The sequence below is a fragment of the Macaca nemestrina genome, chromosome 10 (genome assembly GCF_043159975.1).
Source record: "Macaca nemestrina isolate mMacNem1 chromosome 10, mMacNem.hap1, whole genome shotgun sequence".
NCBI lineage: Eukaryota > Metazoa > Chordata > Mammalia > Primates > Cercopithecidae > Macaca > Macaca nemestrina.
The window spans coordinates 8,501,974-8,522,043 of record NC_092134.1 but is presented as its reverse complement, the minus strand read 5'-3'; the positions used below and the strand labels follow the sequence as shown (position 1 = coordinate 8,522,043).

Here is a 20,070-nt window from a genome sequence, read left to right as displayed (position 1 = left end):
CTCCTAGCTACACACCCCCAAGGAACTGAAAACTGGTGACAAAACAAACAGAAAGGATTAGAATGCCCACAGCAGCACTATTTACATCAGCCAACGAGCAGAAACAACCCAAATGTCCACCTACTGACAAACAGATTAAACAAACGCAGGCTGTCCGTCAATGGACTCTGATTCAGCCAGGCAAAGGTAAGCGCTGACTCAGCGACAACACAGGTGAGCCCTGAAGACACGGCACAAAGGCAAAGAAGCCAGTCGAAACAGCCACGTACTGCATGATTCCATTTATTTCACAGGAGGGGCAGATTCCCAGGACAGAAGGAAGGCCCGTGGCCGCCAGGGGTTGTGGGGAGGGAGGACGGGGGAGTGACGGTTTAACGGGTATGGGGTTTCCTTCTGGGAGGATGAAAGTGTTTTGGAATTAGACAGAGGTGGTGATTGCACAACCTTGTGAATGTCCTAAATGCCAACTAATTGTTCACTTTAGTATAGCTGAAATGGTATCTTTTGTATGTATTTTACCACAAAATCGTTTGACAGGGGAAACTGAGGTTCCAGCCATGGCCGGCTGGAAGTGGGCAGAGGCTATCTACACCAGATGGGCTCGTCTTTCCCTATTCGCCACATCCCCTCCTAGTCAGCTACCTTTGTTTATATGCCCTGCCTGGCTGGTGGGACTCAACAGGGCAGGTTCAGTCTGTCTTCTCCTGAGCCTTCAGCTCCCACCTCCACTGTCACCTCCTTGGAACCTTCTCCCAACCCCAAGGGGGCCCCCCTGGTGTCATGGCCCGATCCCCCTGCCGCTCCCATGGACCCGGTCCCCTGTCCCCGGCACCAGGCAGGTTTCCTCCTCGGCAGTTTTAGCCGCACCTGTAGGAGCAGGAGTCATGGAGGCTGTGGGCTGAGTCACGGCCCCTCAGTCACTGAAATGAGCCAGTGCTCTCTCAACCAAGCCACCTCTTGTGGAGACACTGCCATTCCAAAGGGCTTCCGCATGCTGATCAATTCCAAATCCTAACTCCGCCACTTCCGAAGCTGTGTGACCTTGGGTGAGGTCCTGACCTCTCTGAGCTTCGCTTGGAAAGATTCACTGGACAAAAGAGCTACGAGAATCTCGGTGCAGTTCTTGGCCCACAGAAGAGCCCCCAGAAGGAGAACATGGCTGTTACTGCGGTCTGCTACGCCGGCCACTTGGGGGAAGGAGGGAGGTGATGGCGATGATGTTAACCAAGCCAGTCACCATGGCTATCCTTGCCTTGTCGACAGGAAAACTGAGTCTGGGAGGAGTCTGTGATTCTCAAGTGAGCTCCAATGCCCCAGCCCGTAACTCCTGTCTCCCCAGTGCCACATCCTGCTCCTGCTTCCAGGGGCAAACAGGCCAGGTGCAAAACCCACCCCCGGCACCTGCCGCGTCTCTCCCCTCCCCTGGAGGTTCCTCAGCCACTGGGAAAGCCTCTATCATTCCCCACGCTCTGCTTCAGGCCCCCCAGCCTCCCCCATTCCTGCACCCCTTCACCCCGGCACAGCAGGCCCCACCTCCACTCCAGGCCACATTTATCTCAGGTGAAGACCAGAGGCAGCAGACGCTCCGGTTCCCCTCATCAAACACAACTCGCCCCACTGAACAGATCAGAAAACTGACTTGCCTAAGGTCACAGGCAGGATACGTGTGCCCAAAGCCTGGTCCTCCCCCATGGCCCTGCCAGCCCAGGCGCCGGCCCTCAGTGAACAGAAGGGAAGTGGCCTTGGTCGGAGCCTCCGAGCCCGTTACTGTTTCCAATTTAATTGGAGCGTTCCTGTCCGCTGGACGGCAGCCAGCTCGGCCCTGCTCCCCCGCCACAACGAGGTCTGCTCAAAATCACTTCCTCCTCCACTCCTTTTTTTTGTTTGTTTCCATTTAATTTTAAAAGGAAGAGAGGCAGATAAACCACAGCACGACAAACCCTCCCTGCACTCCAGGTTCCTGGGACTCCACCCGAGAAGCCCTGACAGGGAGCAGCCCTCCCAGCCTGGGTATTTCACAAACATTACGCCTGGTTCTGCCGCCTCTTCCTCATTAAGTTCCGGGCGCCCCAGGAGGGACGTGTTTTCCATTAGACCCAGCTCCTCCATCTGGCCTTCCCGACAGCAATCTTCTCTGCAGAGGGAAGCGAGGAGGCAGAGAGGACGCTGGTGTCTGGGCGGTGGGGAGGGAGGTGCTGGCACCAGCTGTGTAACCTGGGCAAACCACTTAACCCCGCGCCCCTGGGGCTGTGGCTGTGGGAGGGAGGGAGGCCATGCTGGAGTGGGGCTCAGGGAGCTGGATGGCTGAGCTGGGGCTGGGCTCCTGGTCAGCACCTGGAGAGGTGGCCGGACCTGGGGTTTCTAAAGGATGGGGGCGGGGTTGGGGTCCTGGGTCTTCGTCCGTTTTGCTGCGTGGCCAGGAATGAACCAACAACCCCAGACTACCCGAAACACAGCTCCCAACGTTATGCTGAGTGACAGAAGCCAGCCACAGAAGGATAAACACTGTGTGATGCCACTTGTAGGAAGTGGCTAGAGTCACTGAATTCATAGAGACAAAAAGGAAAATGGTTGGGGCCAGGGGCTGGGGAAAGCGAGGAAGGGGGAGTTACTGTTTAACAGAGCGATTCGGTTGTGCCAAATGAAAAGTGCTGGAGATGGGTTGCTATACAATATCAATATTCTTAACACTACTGAATTATCTACTTAACACTGGCTGAAAGTAAATTTCACGTTATATGTATCTACCACAATTTAAAATTAAAACAAAACCTCCTCCAGGGAGGCCTCCCTGATTGCTAGTGAAGAGCTCTCAGCTGTGCTTGTGTTGTTCTGTGGTGGCCCCAAAGGTTCAGGCTGCCCGCATGAAAGGCAAAGTGTTGCCAGCGGCCCCGGCACTCAGTAGGCCCTCAGAGCCAAGTGCAGCATGCGTCCAGGCCTTGTCTCTAGCCCACCTCACCTCAGGACCCCATGACGGCCATAGGGCATGGCTGGGCCTGCTGGGCGGTGACTTGCACCTCTGATCCCTCAGAAGTGCCCAGTAAGCTGAGCTGTCCCCTCACCAGCTGCCTCCAACCGAGATGGTCTCAAGGGACAATTAAAAGAGCCCGGGCCCAGGGAAGGGCTGACTGCTTCAGAGGGGCCCCTGGACCCCGAAACTCGAGGCCAGGCCCAGAGCCCCACTCTCTGCCCGTCAGTCTGCAGTCTCTGTCCCACCCGCTCATGCCCATGCCCAGACCCCGAGTGTGAAGGCAGCCTCCCCAAGGTTCCCACCAACTTCCCTGCCTCCAACATCTGGCAAACACATCCACAGCTGTGCAGCTGCCGGAAACGCCTCCTCCCGCTTCTCCTCCATGCACGCAGGCCCTCAAGGATGGCTTTCTGAGGAATTTATGGGGTCGCCCCTAGTATTTCAGGGCAGATCCCCGGAGGCATCCACCACATGTGAATGAGGACAAATGTTTCTGCTGCTAAGAATAGCTGCGCCAGCAGCAGCGTCTACAGCGACGGAGCCCACCCACTCAACAAGGGCCCCCCTCCTGCCTCCCCAACCCCTCCCAGCCCCCAGCAAGTGGCCAGGCTGGACAACAAAAGGCCTGGCTGGGAGGACCCCACTGCTGCCTGGGCTCCAGGCCAAGCGGGAAGAATCCACTTTACATCAGCTCGGTCCAATGCTCAGAAGTGGACGCATTCTGGGCCATTCAATTACCCCAGGGGCGCTGATCAATAAATGTCTGATGACGGGACAGTGATCAAGAACCCAAAAGGTCCTATGGCCCCTGCAGCCAGGAACTCAGACAGTAAACAAATGCTTCAGCGCCCAGGAGTGGCGACGGCTGAAGCTAAGCGCCTACCTGGGATCGGATGATCCACCCGAAGAAGGGCAGGGACAAAAAGCAAGAGGAGAGCTGTAGATACCCAAGACCCTGCCAGAACACAGGGGCCCAGGCAGGCACTGCGCCAAGGGGAGGGGCCCGCAGGAAGGGGGTGACCGCAGCTCAGTCCCAGCCAACGCTGAGCAGAGGCTCAGGAATGTGGCCCCCAAACATTCCTGATGTTCCAGACCCTGCTGGAACACAGGGGGTCCACAGCGTCCAAATCTTTCCAGCAAAGCCAAGAAGCCCAATTTTGAGACATCTCCCAATATTTCTAAAAAAACACTGACTATAAAACCAACCCAATAAATCAGTCTGACACCCAAATACAGCCCAGGGGCTGCCAGGACGTGACCTGTGGCTTATGACGTGGTCACTGGAAGCCACGAGAGAGGAGAGGGAAGGCTGGGGAGCTGAAGTGGGGTGGGGGGGACAGGAGGCAGATGGGGGGACAGGAGGCAGAGCTCCATCAACGGCTTGGAGGGGGGACCCAAGAGGCCCCCAACTATTAAATATAACGGGAATGAAACTTACCCAGTGACTCATTGGCACCACCTCCTCCACCCCAATGGGACACAAACTGGCCATGAAAGGCTGGGCCAGGCAGGGACCCTGACCTGGCCCCATCTCCAACACAGGCAGCCAGACACAGTGTCTGCCCACCCGGCCCCACTCCGTGCGCACCACACCCCAATTTCCCTGGGCAACCACCCCCCCTGCACCCTCAGTCCTGGGGTCTCAGGGAGGCTGACCCTGCCCTCCAGCCAAAGTGGCACTGGCTTTGGTGGGGACGGGGTGGGGCTTAACTCTGAACTCTCAAGCTGAGGCAATAAAACTCATTCCCACGGTATTTGCTCGAATATTGGGAACAAGAAGCTGTCCTTCCACTGGGGCTACTGAACTGCAATTATTAGTCTCAGGCTATCAGGGACTGAAAGTGGGAAGCACCTGGATCCAACTGTGCCTGAAGCTTCCCTGAGTTTTTAGTTACTTGAACTATTTGTGCTAAATGCAGGAGGCAGAGGGAGTCTGTCCATTGCAACCAAGAGACCTAAGATAGCAACCCTCCTGAAACACAGACTCTCAGACAGGATCTATCTCCCTGGAATCAGATCTCTTCCACCCACTAGGTCTCTCATCCATGTAGGTGAGGACAGGTCCAAAGCCAGCCAACAGGAGGCCAGAGAAATGGAATGGGAGACCCGGGTCAGACTCAGTGTAGGGGCAAGGGCCAGGCAGGAGCCTGGGAGAGGCTGTCCTGTGTCACCCTGAAGGGAGAGTGGGCGGCTCCCAGTCCCTTCCTGAGCGGTCAGTGGCTCTCGCGGGTGAAAGAGCGGCAGCTTTGCAGATAAACGCTGCCCAGCACAGCCCAGCTCTGATCTGGGTCACTTCTCAGAGGCAGGCGCACCCCCCGACGGCCGTCCCCCACAGTAACCTGAGCCTCCGGACCTCGGTTTCCGGAGGAACATCACGGTCTCTCTCGGAGGGAATGCCTGCTAGCCGCACGCAGAACCAAATGTGCTGATAAACCTAGGCCAGGTTGAGCAAGCCCGGGCTGCTCCCGCCAGGCCAGAAAAAAGAGGCATTGTCTGCAGCCAGGAGCCACCACATGGGCTGTACCCATGGGCATGTCTTGGGGCCATCTGTGCTGGGCCTTCAGTTTCCTGGGTTGTAAAACAAGTGGCTGCTCCAGGCCTCGGGGACGGCCAAGGCTTCAATCTGGAGCAGGTGGCGACCCACTGGAGCAGGTGGCGACCCCAAGCCCCCACCCCACAGGCACTGATGCACCCCAGCTCCACTTCTCCTCCCGACCTCCATGGGGCCATGTGCTTGTTACAGCTCCCATTTCCCAGGCAGAAGACTGAGGCTCTTTGCACAGGCAGAAGCAGGTCAGCGGGAAGATGAGCAAACGCCACTTCCATCTTCCAGGCTGCCGCCCTGACCAGCCACGGGAGGGGACGCCTCACAGCCACTGGTGCAGCCAGTCCCCAACACAGCACTTGGTGGCACCAGCTCCTTCCATCACAGCGACCCTGTGAGGGATTCTGTTATCATTCCCATTCTACAGCTGGAGAGACTGTTGCACAGAGAGGCTGAGCAACTTGCCCAAGGTCACACAGCCAGCAAGGGCACAGGTTGGATGCAAACCCAGGCGAGCCACCTCCTGTGTCCGGCTCACCCACTGTGTCCTGGGACGCTGTCACCGGCATACCCACGCCTCTTGCTCAGCCTGGAGGAGACTGTAGTCTCTCCCACCAGGCTGGAGCCAGGCCTTGCAGACCTCCCGTCCCATATCCCTGCTCACGAGACCAGGCCAGGTCCTGCCAGCCAGAGGTGCCCATGGGTCGCGCAGACAGGCTGTGGGCATCTCCATGTCCACTTGAAAGTCTGCTGCACACCGTCCACCCTGGGCCCAAGAGGAGAAGAAAGGCCACATCCTCACCTCCCGCACAGCCTCAGCTCCGTGACCTCCCTCATCAGAACCCGGAATCTGGACTCCAACCCTTGCTGCTTCACTTCCTCTCCCCCCACAACCCCGAACACAAGATCCATGAAGCAAGAGTCATACCTTTGTGTCCCCCAGAGTCCCAGCACACTGCACACGGCAGGCGCTCAATAAATGCTTGCTGAATGCATGAACATCCTAAGAGCAAAATCACAGACGTGGCGCTGAAGCGCAAAGACCAGTTTGCAAACAGAGAGACTGAGGCCGAGAGCACAGACGGGGTGTGCTTAAAGCCCAGATTTCGGGGTGCCACCTATACCGGGCCAGGTCCATCAAAGGCAGCCAAGTGTCCCAAATATCAGGTAACTGACCCTAAGTCCACACAGCCGGCCGGCTCCACTCCAGGTCTCCATGTGGCCAAGAACTCTGATCCCCACTCCTGGAAGCCCCAGTGCCAGCCCCAGTGCCAGCCCCCGTGGCGAGACTATAAGGCCGTCACTGCCACTAAGGAATTGTGTGGCCTCCGCCAAGTAGCCTGCCCTCTCTGGGCCTAGTTTCTCCATTTGTCAAGGGCACCTGGCAAACCCGGGGCTTGCTGGGGAATGAGTGCAACCCAGGTTCTGCAGGAGTCAATAGATGTGTGTGAAGAGTGTCCGGGGCCTGGGGCGAAGCCAGGGTAGAACCTGAGAGCCTCCTGCCTCTGGGTCCTGTCCCCTTAGCAAGGCTGTCTGAGGGGACTTCGAACAGCAGGTGGCAGGTGGGGTCTAGGGCCCTGTGGATTTGGTTCTCGGCAAGAAAGGCAGGTTCAAGCAAGGCCTGCTTCCTGGAAAGTCCGGACTCCCTGGATGGGGCTTCCTGCACTCCCAGGCACGAAGGGGTTCTCGGCCACCCAAACTTGTCCTGCACCCTCAGGCTTGGAGTGGGGAACAGTACCAACCCCCGCCAGGGCCAGGTCCCCCACCTCCAGAGACTGGCGTCGCCAGCTGTGTTCACTTCCCAGGGCTGCCATAAAAATGACCTCAAACCAGGAGGCTTAAAACAACACTGATTTATTTATTTTTGTTTTTTTATTATTTTTTGACAGGGTCTCACTCTGTGGTCCAGGCTGGAGTGCAGTGACACAATCATGGCTCGCTGTAGCCTTGACCTCCCAGGCTCAATTGATCCTCCTGCCTCAGCGTGGGACTACAGCCATGCTGCCACCATGTCCGGCTCATTTTTGCGCTTTTTTGTAGACAGGGTCTCGCCATGTTGCCCAGGCTGATCTTGAAATCCTGGGCTCAAGTGATGCGCCCACCTTGGCCTCCCAAAGTGCTGGGACTGCAGGTGTGAGCCATCAACCAACAGCAATTTATTTTCTAACAGTTCTGGAGGCCAGAAGTCCAAAATCAAGGCGTCAGCAGGGCCCCACTCCCTCCAGAAGCTCAAAGGGAGGCTCCTTCCTGCCTCTTCCAGATGCTGGTGGCTCCAGGCATTCCTTGGCTTGTGGCTTCAGCCCTCCAATCTCTGCCTTCGTCTTCTTGTAGCTCCGGTAGTCTTGCTGTCGCCTCTTCTGTCTCTTCTAAGGACACCGGTCTTTGGATTCAGGGCCCACCTGGGTAACCCAGGATAAGCTCATCTCAGAACACATCTGCACAGACCCTTTTATCAAATACAGTCTCTCTTTGACAGGGGCTGGGTTACCAGGACATGGACCTACTTCTGGGGGGATCACCACTCACCCCACTCCACCAGCCCCCACCTTCTCTGACATTGCCCTTTTCCTGAAACCTCACTCCCTGCCTAGCTCTGAGTCCAAGCCCCAGCGGAACCCCATGAAGCACAGGAGGAAACGGAGGCACGGGGAGTTCAGCTGATGCCCAGGGGACAAAGTGGGGACAAGGTTTGAACCTGGCTTTCCGAGTGGCCCCAACACAGTAGCCGCTGGGCATGGGCCTCCCTCCCGTTTACAGGAAACAAGGGACTCTCACGCCCACGCCTCTCAGCTAAGGGCCAAGCTGGCAGTGAGTCACCCCCACTCCACAGGCCAATGAGAGGCTTGAAGCAACTCATCAGGGGGGACCAGACAAACGGTGGGGCCAGGGAGGGCTTCCTGGAGCCTCAGCTTGCTCCAGTGTCAACAGGGGAGCAAATCCCACCTCCCGCTGCTCTCTCGGGAGGATTCAACGAGACCCTGGAAGGAGACAGCTTGGCACATGGGTCCCTGGCAATCACCACCTCCCTGGTTATTAGCAGGCCTGGCCCGACCCACACAGCTGCCCACCCAGCCTCTGACCCCAGCCACAGAAAGGGCCCATTATGACATCACAGGCCAGGAATGATGTTACTGCCCTGGGAAGGAGGCTGGCCCCAGGAACAAAGGGCTCATTGTCATGCAAATGAACGACTCCGGAGGAAGGGGGCGGTTCCTCCACTCTGGGGTGCCCCTCCTGCCCTCTAACTTCTAAGCCACACTGGAAACCAACCCCCCAACCTTCAGAAGTGTGGGCATCTCTGGGCCTCTGCTCTGGGCTAAATGAGGCATTCTCTCAGCCTGGGAAATGGGACCCTCCCAGTTCTGAGCCAGATGCCCAGAAAACAGGACCGCCTCGGAAGACAGGAATAGTATGAGGGACTTCTGGGGATGAGAGAGGGGGATCCCCTTAGCATGCTAGGCATGACCCTGAGCAAAGAAGCAACTGCCTTGGAAATGCCATTCACTTGGTAATACTGCAGGTCTGCAGCTGTGTGTCTTTGAGCAAGCTGCCTACCCTCTCTGTGCCTTATCAGGAGAGGGTGACTCTGCCCACCTTACAAGGCTATGGGAAGGACACAGTGAACTAAGGTATGTGGAATGCTCACCTCGCCTGGGTCCTCAGCACACAAGGCTGAGGCTGTCGGCACCCCTCCCCCATTCCCCGTGCCTACGGCACCCCTGGGTTCCTTCTCATGGCCGTATCTAGGAGGGGCAGGCTCTCTTGGGATGCTTGGTGGGTACCCCAGGGGCAGTCAGAGAAAAAGCGTGAGAACTTTTCCCGGTTTTCCAAATCGTCCCCAAAATGCAGGGCCTCCTTCCCCAGAGAGGCCCCATTTATGGGGAGGGGACAGGCTGAGGCCCCGTGGGGGACACCGAGTCAGGCACAACTGTCTCCTAAGTGCCTGCTACATACCCAGTGCTGGGGACACAGCAGTGACCAAGGTGAACAAAATCCTGGATGGAGGGGTGCTGGAGTGTGAACGTCTATGTCCCCCCAAAATCTGTATGTTGAGACCTAATCATCATGGGACAGTGTCAGAGCACAGGGCCTCTGGGAGGTGACGAGCTGTCATGAGTGGCATTGGTGCCCCCGGAAAGCCACCGTGCCCTCTGCCTGGGAGAAGCCACCACCTATGAACCAGGGAACGGGCCCTCCTCCCATGTGACACCAAATCCGCCAGCCTCTGGGTCTCGGGCGTCCAGCCTCCAAAACTGTGAGCAGTAAAGTTCTCTTGCTTGTGAGCCACCCGGTCCAAATAGACTAAAATAAGGTGGGGACGGGGTGACGGGCAGACAGCAGAACCCGGTGGCGACGGTGTTACACGGAGCAGTGAAGGTGTCACAGGGAGTCACAACCTGACATCAGGCCTCTCTCAGGAGGCACCATTAGCAGAGGCCTAAATCAGGGAGGCTGAAGGTCTCAGGAAAGGGTGTTCCCAGAAGAGGTTACAGCCAGGCCGGGTGTGGTGGCGCAGGCCTGTAATCCCAGCACTTTGGGAGGCCGAGGTGGGTGGATCACTTGAGGTCAGGAGTTCAAGACTAGCCTGGCCAACATGGCAAAACCCTGTGTCTACTCAAAATATAAAAATCAGGCATGGTGGTGCACGCCTGTAGTCCCAGCTACTCGGGAGGCTGAGGCAGGAGAATCACTTGAACCTGAAAGAAAGGTGGCCACAGCTCTGCAGTCCAGCCTGGGGGAAAGAGTAAGCCTTTGTCTCAAAAAAAAGAGGTTATAGTCAGTGCAAAGGTCCTGAGGCAGGCTCATGATCAGGGGTCCCAAAGAACAGCAAAGAGGCTCATGAGGCTAGATGCCCCCACACCCTATTCCACCCCTGTCCCTCCAGACCCTAAGCTACGACTGATGCCCACGGGACACAAGCCTCCACCACGCCACTGTGATGACAGGAACACCCTTACAGCAGCTCAGTCCTGGGGCCCCCACAGGCCCTGCAGGCACCACCTGTCCCCCAGCCTGGGATGCTCTGGAGCCCTCTGTGATCCTCAGGCACAAAGCAAACCCCGCCTGGACCCCCTGGGATGTCCAAGGGACCAAGCTCAGTTACAGGCCAGCTTCATGGGGGAGTCCTCTACCAAAAATACAAATATTAGCTGGGCTTGGTCGCATGTGCCTATAGTCCCAGCAACTTGGGAGGCTGTGACAGGAGAATCGCTTGAACCCAGGAGGCAGAGGTTGCAGTGAGCTGAGATCGCGCCACTGCACTGCACTCCAGACTGGGTGATGGAATGAGACTCAGTTTCAAAAAGAAGAAAAAAAAAAAATCTCAAGATCCCAGGATCCTGTGTGCCCTTCACCCAGCCTCCCCCAAGAATAACATCCTGAGACAACGACAATTCATCATCTGTATCATAACCGGGAAGGCAGCATGGATACAGCCAGCCATATGCAGATCCGCAGCAGTGTCCAATGCACTCACTTGTGTGTGTGTGCGCGTGTGCATGTGCGCGTGTATCTGTGTGGGTGTCTGCATGAGAGTATGGGTGTGTGTGTGCGAGTGTGAGTGTGCGTATGACTGTGAGTGTGCATGTGAGTATGCGTGTGCATGTTCGCGAGCGTGTGTGTATGCGTGCGCATGTTCGTGTGACTGTGTGTGTATGGTGTGCATGTTCGCGAGTGTGCGTGTGAGTATACGTGCGGGTATGTGCATGTGTGTGTGCATGTGAGTGTGAGTGTGCATGTATTTAGTTCTATGTGTTCTTATCACACGTGCAGACTCCAGTGATCACAACCGGTCCATGCCGAGCTGCCTCGTCACAAAGGCCCTGTGCTGACTTCTGTTCTGAACCTTCCTTACCCAGGACTCTTCTCCACTGGGTAGGAAAATCGAGTCCCTGAGGACTCTGGCAAAGGTCAGGGGCAGCCACAACACAGCTCTGTGGCCAACCCAAGTGGACACCAAGGCCTTGGGGGTGACAAGGGGACACGTATGACCAACCCCCCTTCAGAGGCCACTCTTGAGGTCCCAGGAGAGGCTCCACGACAATGAGACAACAGGCAGCTGGCACGGGGGGCCTGGACACCCGGGGAACTCCCGCTGGCTCCTGCTGGCCCAAGAGCGGAGGCCCTGAGCCAGTCACTGGCCCAGCATCCGGTGTCACTTACAAACACAGGACGGCTGCCACCTTCCGCAGGAGAACTAGCCCTCCCGCCCCAGCCCCAGGCCATACCACTGTGGGGGTTGCCTGGCCCAGGGCTGGCACGGAGGGGCTCAGGCTGAGTGGGAGATGGGGCAGAACAGGCAGGCATGGGGGGAGACCTGGGGACCCCAAACAAAGGCAGAGCCTGGGAAGCACCCACCCGGCCTACCTCCCATTATCTGGGCCCGGGTTTCTATAAAACAGGAGAGCTCTCTGTAGAGAACAAAAGAAAACTGGACGGAACTCGAACGTAAATCCAACCTTGTGGTTACAATTACGGAGGCCCACCCAGGCCAGCACTGCGCGGACCCCTTCAGGCTTCTCTCGGGCTCTCCCAAGACATACTGGCAGGCTGCAGTGCTACCACTGTGGTAAGGGACAAGGAAATTGAGGCTCGGTGGGATTCCAGGACTTGCCCAAGGTCACACCATCCTTGAGGGGTCGAGCTGGCACTGGAACCTCAATCCGGCCACTACAACTTCATAAACACCATCGCCCTGAGATGCCAAAATCCCAGGGCCGCCCCCGCCCCCAGACCAGGTGCGTGTATTGTTAGCATCGAGAAAACAACTTCAGCGCCAGTGAATTATCGACTGTGAGCCTATTATGAACCAGAAGGCAGGTTTCATTCACTCCCTTAAGCCATACAGCCTATGAGGTGGGGAAAGATGCAACATCCATTTGCCAGATGGGAAAACTGAGGCTCAGAGACAGTAAGTTACTTGCCCAAGGTCACACAGCCAGGAAGCATCCAACCAGGACAGGAACCCAGGCAGTCTGCACCGAGTTCCCCCCAAAACTGCAGCTCCTTCTCCCGTCAGTCTCATGCTTGTGTAGACCCCACTGTTGCCCCATTTTACAGACGAGGAAATTGAGGTCTGCAAAGGGGAGGCGACATGCCCAAGGTCACACAGCACAGAAAGGACGGAACCAGGACTCAAACCCAGGTCTGTGGCAAAGGAGCAACACTGCCTGGAAGCCCAGCCCTCTCCCCTCCCCAGCCTGGGCTCGGAGGTCCCCAGGAGCCATTCCGGCCACCTCCCTGCGGCCGCAGCGCACCCAGACCTCGGGACAAATCGCTCCCTCATTCCCCCAGCTTGCAACTAAAGGCTCCTTGTGAGCTCGGGAAGCCCTTCCAACTTTCCAGTGTTTATCCCGGCTGCTCACTGCCAAGTCCCTGGGCAAGCCTGGGCCGGTGGCGCTGATTTCAAACCAGACACGGGCACCGAGCCAAGCGCCACCTCGGTGGGGAGCCGGGCGCCGGGGCCGGGCTGCAGCGCTGCCTGCACCTGGCTCTCCCCTGCCTGAGCCCACCCCGGCGCCCCAGGGCAGAGCCTCGGGAGCACCCACCATCACACACCCTCCTGAAGTCAACTCCGGAACAGAAGCCCCCTGAGTCCCCAAGGCTCGCCATGCTCCCCGGCAGGGACGCCGGATGTGCACCGAGGCTCCGGGAGAGGAGCCTGGTGCCCCCCCAGGTCCCCTCCCACGCGGGCTGGCCAAGAAGCCTCTCCCCGGCCGGCCAGGCCAGCGCCTCGGAGCGCTCTTTTCTGTGCCTGCAGCAACTTTGTCCGATAAGACAGCCCTGCCCACCATCCCGCTGAGCTCAGGGCTGACAACACTGTGCTGCCAGGGGAGGGTCCGGCCGCCCCCGCTGGCTGACCTGCAGCCACTCGGCCCCCAGCCCTGGCCACCACCTCCAGCGACAGAACTGGAGCTCCTTCCAGATGAATTCCTTGGCCCCCAACTAGCGCCCCCTGCACAGAGCCTGCAGGCCACAGCCCTCCACCCCAGTCTGTGCCCACCTCCCCCGGCCAGAGTGACCCGGCCACACTGTGCCTCCCCTGCGCACACCAAGCCTGGCGACTTCTCTTACCCGAGCACATGACCAACCTCGCTCACGTCAGCTCCAAACACAACTTGAAGTAACTCTCCCACAAGAAAAAAAAAAGAAAAAGAAAAAGAAAAAGTGCCAGCCAGCGGGCCAGCGGAGTCCACACACACAGGCTGTGCTGCCGGCTTCCAGGAGGCACACCGCAGCCAACATCAGACCCATCCTTCCCCCAGGATGACACCCGCAGAGGGGCGGCCCCAGAGGGCGGCCTCACCTTCCCGCGAGACTACAGCTCCCATCCCGGCCCGGGAGGCCCTGCGGGGCCAGGCCAGGCCCCCCAGGCTTCCAGCCCGATGCCCCCCAAACCCGGGCAGGCCAAGGACCACCAGCGACAAGAGCGGGGCCGCCTGACCCCACGGCTGGGACGCGAACGAGACGTCGGGCCTCCAGCGGTCCGTTCTCGCCTCTGCCACTCCGGGCCTATAAACACAGAGAATTACATAAGTCCACTCCTCTTGTTTGGAAGCCAAAAGTACGAGCTTTTTCTCCCAGCCTTGGCAGTAAGTAATAATTCCTCATTGCCATGGTAACCCTGGCGGGCTTCCAGCCGACACTCGGGAGCTGAAACACTGTGAGGCCTTTTTATAGCTCGGCTAGAAAAACCTCTTCACTCTTCGCTCGCTGGCAGGCGAAAGCGAGCTCCAGCCCCGCTTCTCCCCCTTTAACCCGCTTCCTCCCAGCCTGGACTGTCCAGCCTCGGGCCGCACCTGCACCTCCACCCTGCTCGCGGCTCTGGCGCCCTGGCTGAGGCCTGGCTCGGGACCGGCTCGGAACCGGCTCGGAACCCAGGCCTCGGCCCATCCCTCCCCCGTCCTCCGTCCTGAGGGCCAGATGGCCAGAGGGGCAGGCTCTCCCTTGCAAATATTTCTGTCCTTCTTTTAATCCTAGGAAAAGAAAGCTTGACCCCCTCACACTGGCATTCTGATCTAGGGTCATCTCGGTGACAGGCCTAGAAAAGAAGACATGGCCAAATAATACACACACACACAGGCCAACAACGATGGCTTGGTAGTCAGCCAGGAGTCTGAACCTTGGCTGCAATTAGCTGTGTGACTCAGAGACAAGTCTGAGCTTCTCTGGGTGTCAACTTTCCATCCGTAGAAGGGGCAGGCTGAGCTCTGCTTCTCCAAGCGCTCTGGAAAGCAGAGACGAGGTGCCAGGGGAAGCTGCTGGAGCTCCCAGGAGGCAGAGGAGGCTCCACGAGGGTCTCCAGATTCACTTCCCTGCCCCTAGCAGCCAAGAGTTGGGCCTAAGAATGTGTCCCTGGACAGCAGCCCAAATGATGACAAGGGTCCCGGGGTGCAGACACGGGGAAGGCACCCCTGGCAGGAGCATGGCAGATGTGAAAGTCTGGAGGCTGGACCATGCGCGGTGTGTTGTCAAAGCAGAGAAGAGGCTGGCATGGCCAGGGTGCAGGGGCGAGGCGGGGAGAGTATGACGATGAGGTCAGGGAGCTAATAGGAGTGGAGCGGAAGTGGTCAGATGGACTCTGGGCCTGGCCTTCGACTCCAACAATAACACTGTCATCCTTTGTACTCTCAGGAGCATCTTGAGAGTAATAATATTAATAACAATAACAGTGGCCACGCACACAGAGCCCAGCAGCTTTGACTGTGTGCCCAGCACTGTGCTAAGCGGGTCCCCTGGTTCACCAGCTGGCCTCACACCACCGCAGCAAAGGCAGCTATGCCCCTGAGCCGCCATACACAGACGGAGCAGGAGGCAGGCCCAGAGAAGGTAAGGGACTTGCCCAAGGTCAACAGCTAGTAGCTGAGCTGGGACTTGAACTGGGCAAGCCTGGCTTGTCTCCGTCATCCACATGGTAATTCAGCCACAAGGAGTCACAGAAGTGTTTTAGCACCAGATTTGCCTGTGACACGGGCCCGTGGCCACTGGACCGACGGGGGGCCCAGACTGGCCACGAGGGGATGAGTGTGGTGGCTGCGGAGGCCCCTGGAAGCCAGATGTCTCCTGTGAACAGCTGGCCCTCCAGACTTCCCCAGGAAACGCCCTGGGGGTTTTCCAGAGACCTGCCCCAAAGCCAAAGGTGGGATTCTGCTACTCTTAAGCCTTCTTTTATAGGTAGGGAAACTGAGGCACAGGAAGGCATGGGCATATTTGTAACCCAAAGATCCAGCACCGTCTTCCCACCCAGACCATCGCCGAGACCAGGCGGAACCATGAAACCCAGGAGCGGCCAAACTGGCCCCATGCAAACACCACCAGGAAGCGGTGCCTGAGAGCAGCCGAGTCAGGCCTCACCACCTCCTTTTGTTCGTTTTTGTTTGTTTTGGACACAGACCTGCATCCAGACCTTTGCCAAAGGCTGGCCCTGGAATCTGCAGTAACTCCTCCCACCCCCTCAGAGCGACTGTGTGCTATGGGCAGGTTTGACACTGGGCCGTGTCTCTTCAGGGCCACTCGTTCTGCTTCCCGTGTCTTCCCCGCCAGATGCTGGGCAGCAAGTCGTTTGTTGAGTGACTTAATGAAGACCACAAATCATCAAACACCAGAAACAGCCACAGGCAGCAACCCCCAGACAGAGCCTGTGGCCAAAACCAAGCTCGTATTCAGAATAAGCCAGCGTTTGGTTGCTCAGCAGGAGAACTCCCTATCACGCAAGCCTCCAACGGCGACCACCCCTCCATACTTTGAAAAGCATCCCCTGGCCAAAATCTGCTGACAGGCCACTTCCTGGAGCCCGTCTGCTGAGCAGAGCTTTGACCGTGGGAAAGACCAGTGAAGACCCCCCAGAATATGATTCACCGCGGGCCACAGGGGCCGGGGCGGTGGGCCAAAGGGGGTCTGGAAAGGGGCAGGGGGCCCTTAAGCTGAGTGGCCCCACGCAAGGCCCCCAGCCTCTTGAGGCATCAGAAGGCTCGGCTGGCGAATGGGGGAGCTCCTGCCTGCTGCCTCTCTCGGGACCCAGGTCAACAGGAACTACATGTGCAGGGCGCAGGGGGGAAGTGGGGGCCAGAACTCTGAGGGCCAGATTCAGACCCACAGCCGCAGCTACAGTTCAGCATCCAGCTCCAGCTGGAAGAGACCCCCCACTCGCTTCCTCCCCACGCACTGCTGCTTCCTGGCCAGGCACAGAGATACGAGTGGAGCAGGGTGGGGGCAGGAGAAAGAGAGAGCATCGTGAGCCAGACACGTCTGCCTATCTGCACCTCCTCAATCCCGGGCACCAGGGCTCCGTGACCTGGGCAGCCTCAGTTTCCTCATCTGAAAAGCCACCTAGATATCAAATGGTTCTATTGATGTATGCCACACAATGGAATTCCGCCATATAAAGGAATGAAGGACTGACACCATTCAACACGGATCAACCTCAAACACATTGTGCGGAATGAAAGAAGCCAAAACCCACAGTGTATGATTCCGTCCATGAGAAATACCCAAAATAGGTAAGTCCACAGAGGCAGAAGGCAGACTGGTGGCTGCCAGGGGCTGCGGGGAGGCGGCAACGTGGAGTGACCCCACCGGTACGGACTTCCTTTTGGGGTGATGAGGACATTTTCTAGATAGAGGGGGTGGGTGTACAACACTGTGATTGCGCTAAAAACTCATGAACTGTTCACATTAAAATGGCAAATTATATGTGATGTGAAGTTCACCTCAATTAAAAATAAATAGGCCGGGTGCAGTGGATCGCTTGAGGCCAGAAGCTCAAGACCAGCCTGGCTAACACGGCAAAAGCCCTTCTCTACTAAAAATACAAAATTCAGTCAGGCGTGGTGGCGCACGCCCCTAATCCCAGCTACTCAGGAGGCTGAGGTAAGAGAATCGCTTGAATCGGGAGGCAGAGGCTGCAGTGAGCCAAGATCATGCCACTGCACTCCAGCCTGGGTGACAGAGCGAGGCTCCGTCTCAAACAAATAAATAAATTAAAAGATGGTGTTGTTGAATGCACGCCACTCCAGCCCAGTTTACCGACTTCCTGAAAGCCGCATCCAACTCCCAGCTGGTAGGAGTTCCTCACCCAGGCCTGGAGCTATCAGGCATTCTAGAAGCATCTGCTGAGCCCCTACTGTATGTGCTGAGCACTGGAAATATGGTAGTGAACAAGACAAAGTCACATTTTACATTTTAATTTTTAAATATATGAGTGACTAAAATAAAATTCACAACTGCATTCGTTTCCTGTGGCTGCTATAAAAAATTATTACAAATTGGGTGGCTGAAACCAGTGACCTATCCTCTCACAGTTCTGGAGGCCAGAAGTCCAAGCTCAAGGTGTCACCAGGGCCACACGCCCTCCAAAGACTCTGCAGGGGGAGCCTTCTCTGTGTCTTCCAGTTCCCAGTGGCCCCTGGTGTTCCTTCCGTCTTCACGTGGCCTTCTCCGCTGTGTGTCTTCTCTTAGAACACTTGTCATTGGATTGAGGGCCCATCCTATTCCAGGATGACCTCATCTCCAGACCCTTACCTTAGTTACATCTGCGAAGACCTGTGGTCCAAATAAGGCCAAGGTCATATTCACGGTTTCCAAGTGGACCTACGTTTCATGGGCCACAACTCAACCCACTACCAAAGCCACGACCTCAAAGTGGCAGCAATCGCATGCCCAGAAACACCTTTGGTGCCCCTCTGCTTTCCCGCTAGTTCCAGAAAACTGGCTGGAAGCTGCCGAGGAGAGCTCTGGGGATCTCCAGGATGGCCCCAGGGCCCCCATACAGCCCACAGAGCTGGAAACAGACCTGAGAGGTCCCACAGCCACCCTCTCCCCGCCTGAGCCTGCTAAAAACTAACCCTGAGGAACCCAAATCCCCTTCCCTGTGGCAGGCATCCACGAGCCAGCCACTTGTGGGCGGCTTGAGGAAAGGGGCCTGCCTCGTGGATGGCGAGGCCAGACACAGGCCATCACCTCTGCCCCCAAATAAAGACACTCCCCAGACCAAAATGCATCCTATTTCCCCATCCAGGCCCGGGATTCTTCTCCACAAAAGCATCAAAATGAAGCCCTGACCACGCTGGCTAAGGGAAGCCAACGGGACTCCAGGGCTGTTTTTCTGCATGTTGTTTTTATTTTTGAAAGGGGCCGCCCCCACCCACAGCAGCTGTGAGCTGGCAGCTGGCAGAGTTAATTGCTCACTCAAGACTCACTTCCAACTGCAACACCATCCGGCACGCCAGGATAGATACCACGGGCACCCGGCAACTGGCAAGGACGGCTGGGGGCAGAGGGCAGGGGGCAGGTGGCTGCCTGTTCAGGGGCTCCTGGGAACCCACACCCCGGCAGCAGAGGCAGCGGCACAGGAAAGAGGAGTGCCCAGGAATGCTCCAGGCCAGCCGCTGGATCCCAGGGACCCAATCTGGGAAGGACACATCACACCGGCTGGCATCACTCAAGCTCTCAATGTGCCAGGGTCAGTGGGCTTCACGGGGCCTCCACTGTGCCTTACAACTGGGGTGTCCAGTCTTTTGGCTTCAATGGGCCACACTAAAAGAACTGTCTTGGATCACACATAACACTAACATTAATGATAGCTGATGAACTTAAAAAAAATCAAAAAACAATCTCATGCTTTAAGAAAGTTTACAAATTTGTGTTGGGCTGCATTTAAAACCGTCCTGAGCCGCAGGTTGGACGAGCTTGCCTTACAACAATCCTATGGGGTGCTGTTATACCCATTCCATTAATACATACTGGGAAACTGAGGCAGAGAGCAGTGAAGTGACTTGCCCAAGGGAACGGGGCTAGGAAGTGGCAATGTCGGTATTTGAACCCAGGGAGTGTGAAACCTCAGTCTATGACACTAACCACTAGACTATACTGTCTCCAAGAATGTCAGGCCCCACTGGAGACATGGTATTGTTCTCTGAGAACTGCTGTGGCCGTGGGCCTTGACTTTCAGAAATGGCATCTCCGATGGTGTCAGACATGACTTCTCAAGACTTGGGACCTTCCGGGACAGCCCATGGGACATTCTACCCAGATCACAGTGGGGACAAAATACTTTACAAGTCACTGCTAAGAAGAGGCTATAAAATGGTGACAGCCAGTTGTGGCCATGAAGAAAACTTGTTCTGGCCGATACAATGATTTTTAAAAACTGGGCCATTCTTTATAAAATCCAGATTTCCAGCTTCTCTTGGAAATCCATCAAAATATCTAGCATGCCAGTTAGCCACAATCCCCACCTCTCCCTTTTGACCTGCACTGACTCACTCCTTTCCTCCCTGTGTCTGAGTTTGGGACATCCCCTTATCCCTACTTTGGCCACCTCCTCTTGCTGTTGTAAACAGTGGAACAAATGTTGAAGACCTCACTCAAACAAGAGAAAGGAGTATCCCTCCTGGGATGCCAGGTGACTCTCCTTCTCTTTGGCTGGCGGGGCTGGGCTGGTGGCATGATACTGTCTGAGAACAAGGCCCGCATGGAAGGTGGCACAGCTGAGGCAAAGCCAGCTCCCAGAGGCATTGTCTGAACACCTGGATCCAGCCATGCCTGAACATGTCCT

General features: G+C 56.9%; 1 protein-coding gene and 1 long non-coding RNA gene across 14 annotated transcripts in view; one reads left to right on the top strand and one right to left on the bottom strand.

The window, feature by feature from the left end:
* Positions 1-20,070, bottom strand: part of LOC105493668 (nuclear receptor corepressor 2) — a 240,074-nt gene that overhangs the window by 176,770 nt on the left and 43,234 nt on the right. Inside the window, exon 1 of one of the 13 annotated variants that reach the window (XM_011761587.3) lies at positions 13,822-14,203. The exons of 11 other annotated variants lie outside the window; for them this stretch is intronic. The gene's annotated coding sequence lies outside the window, so the exon portion shown is untranslated. One more of the 13 variants, XM_011761560.3, reaches the window with a different exon arrangement.
* Positions 8,791-9,612, top strand: LOC105493805 (uncharacterized). Its single transcript, XR_011608707.1, has 3 exons — positions 8,791-8,925; positions 9,037-9,145; positions 9,475-9,612. It is a non-coding gene; the product is annotated as an uncharacterized lncRNA (long non-coding RNA).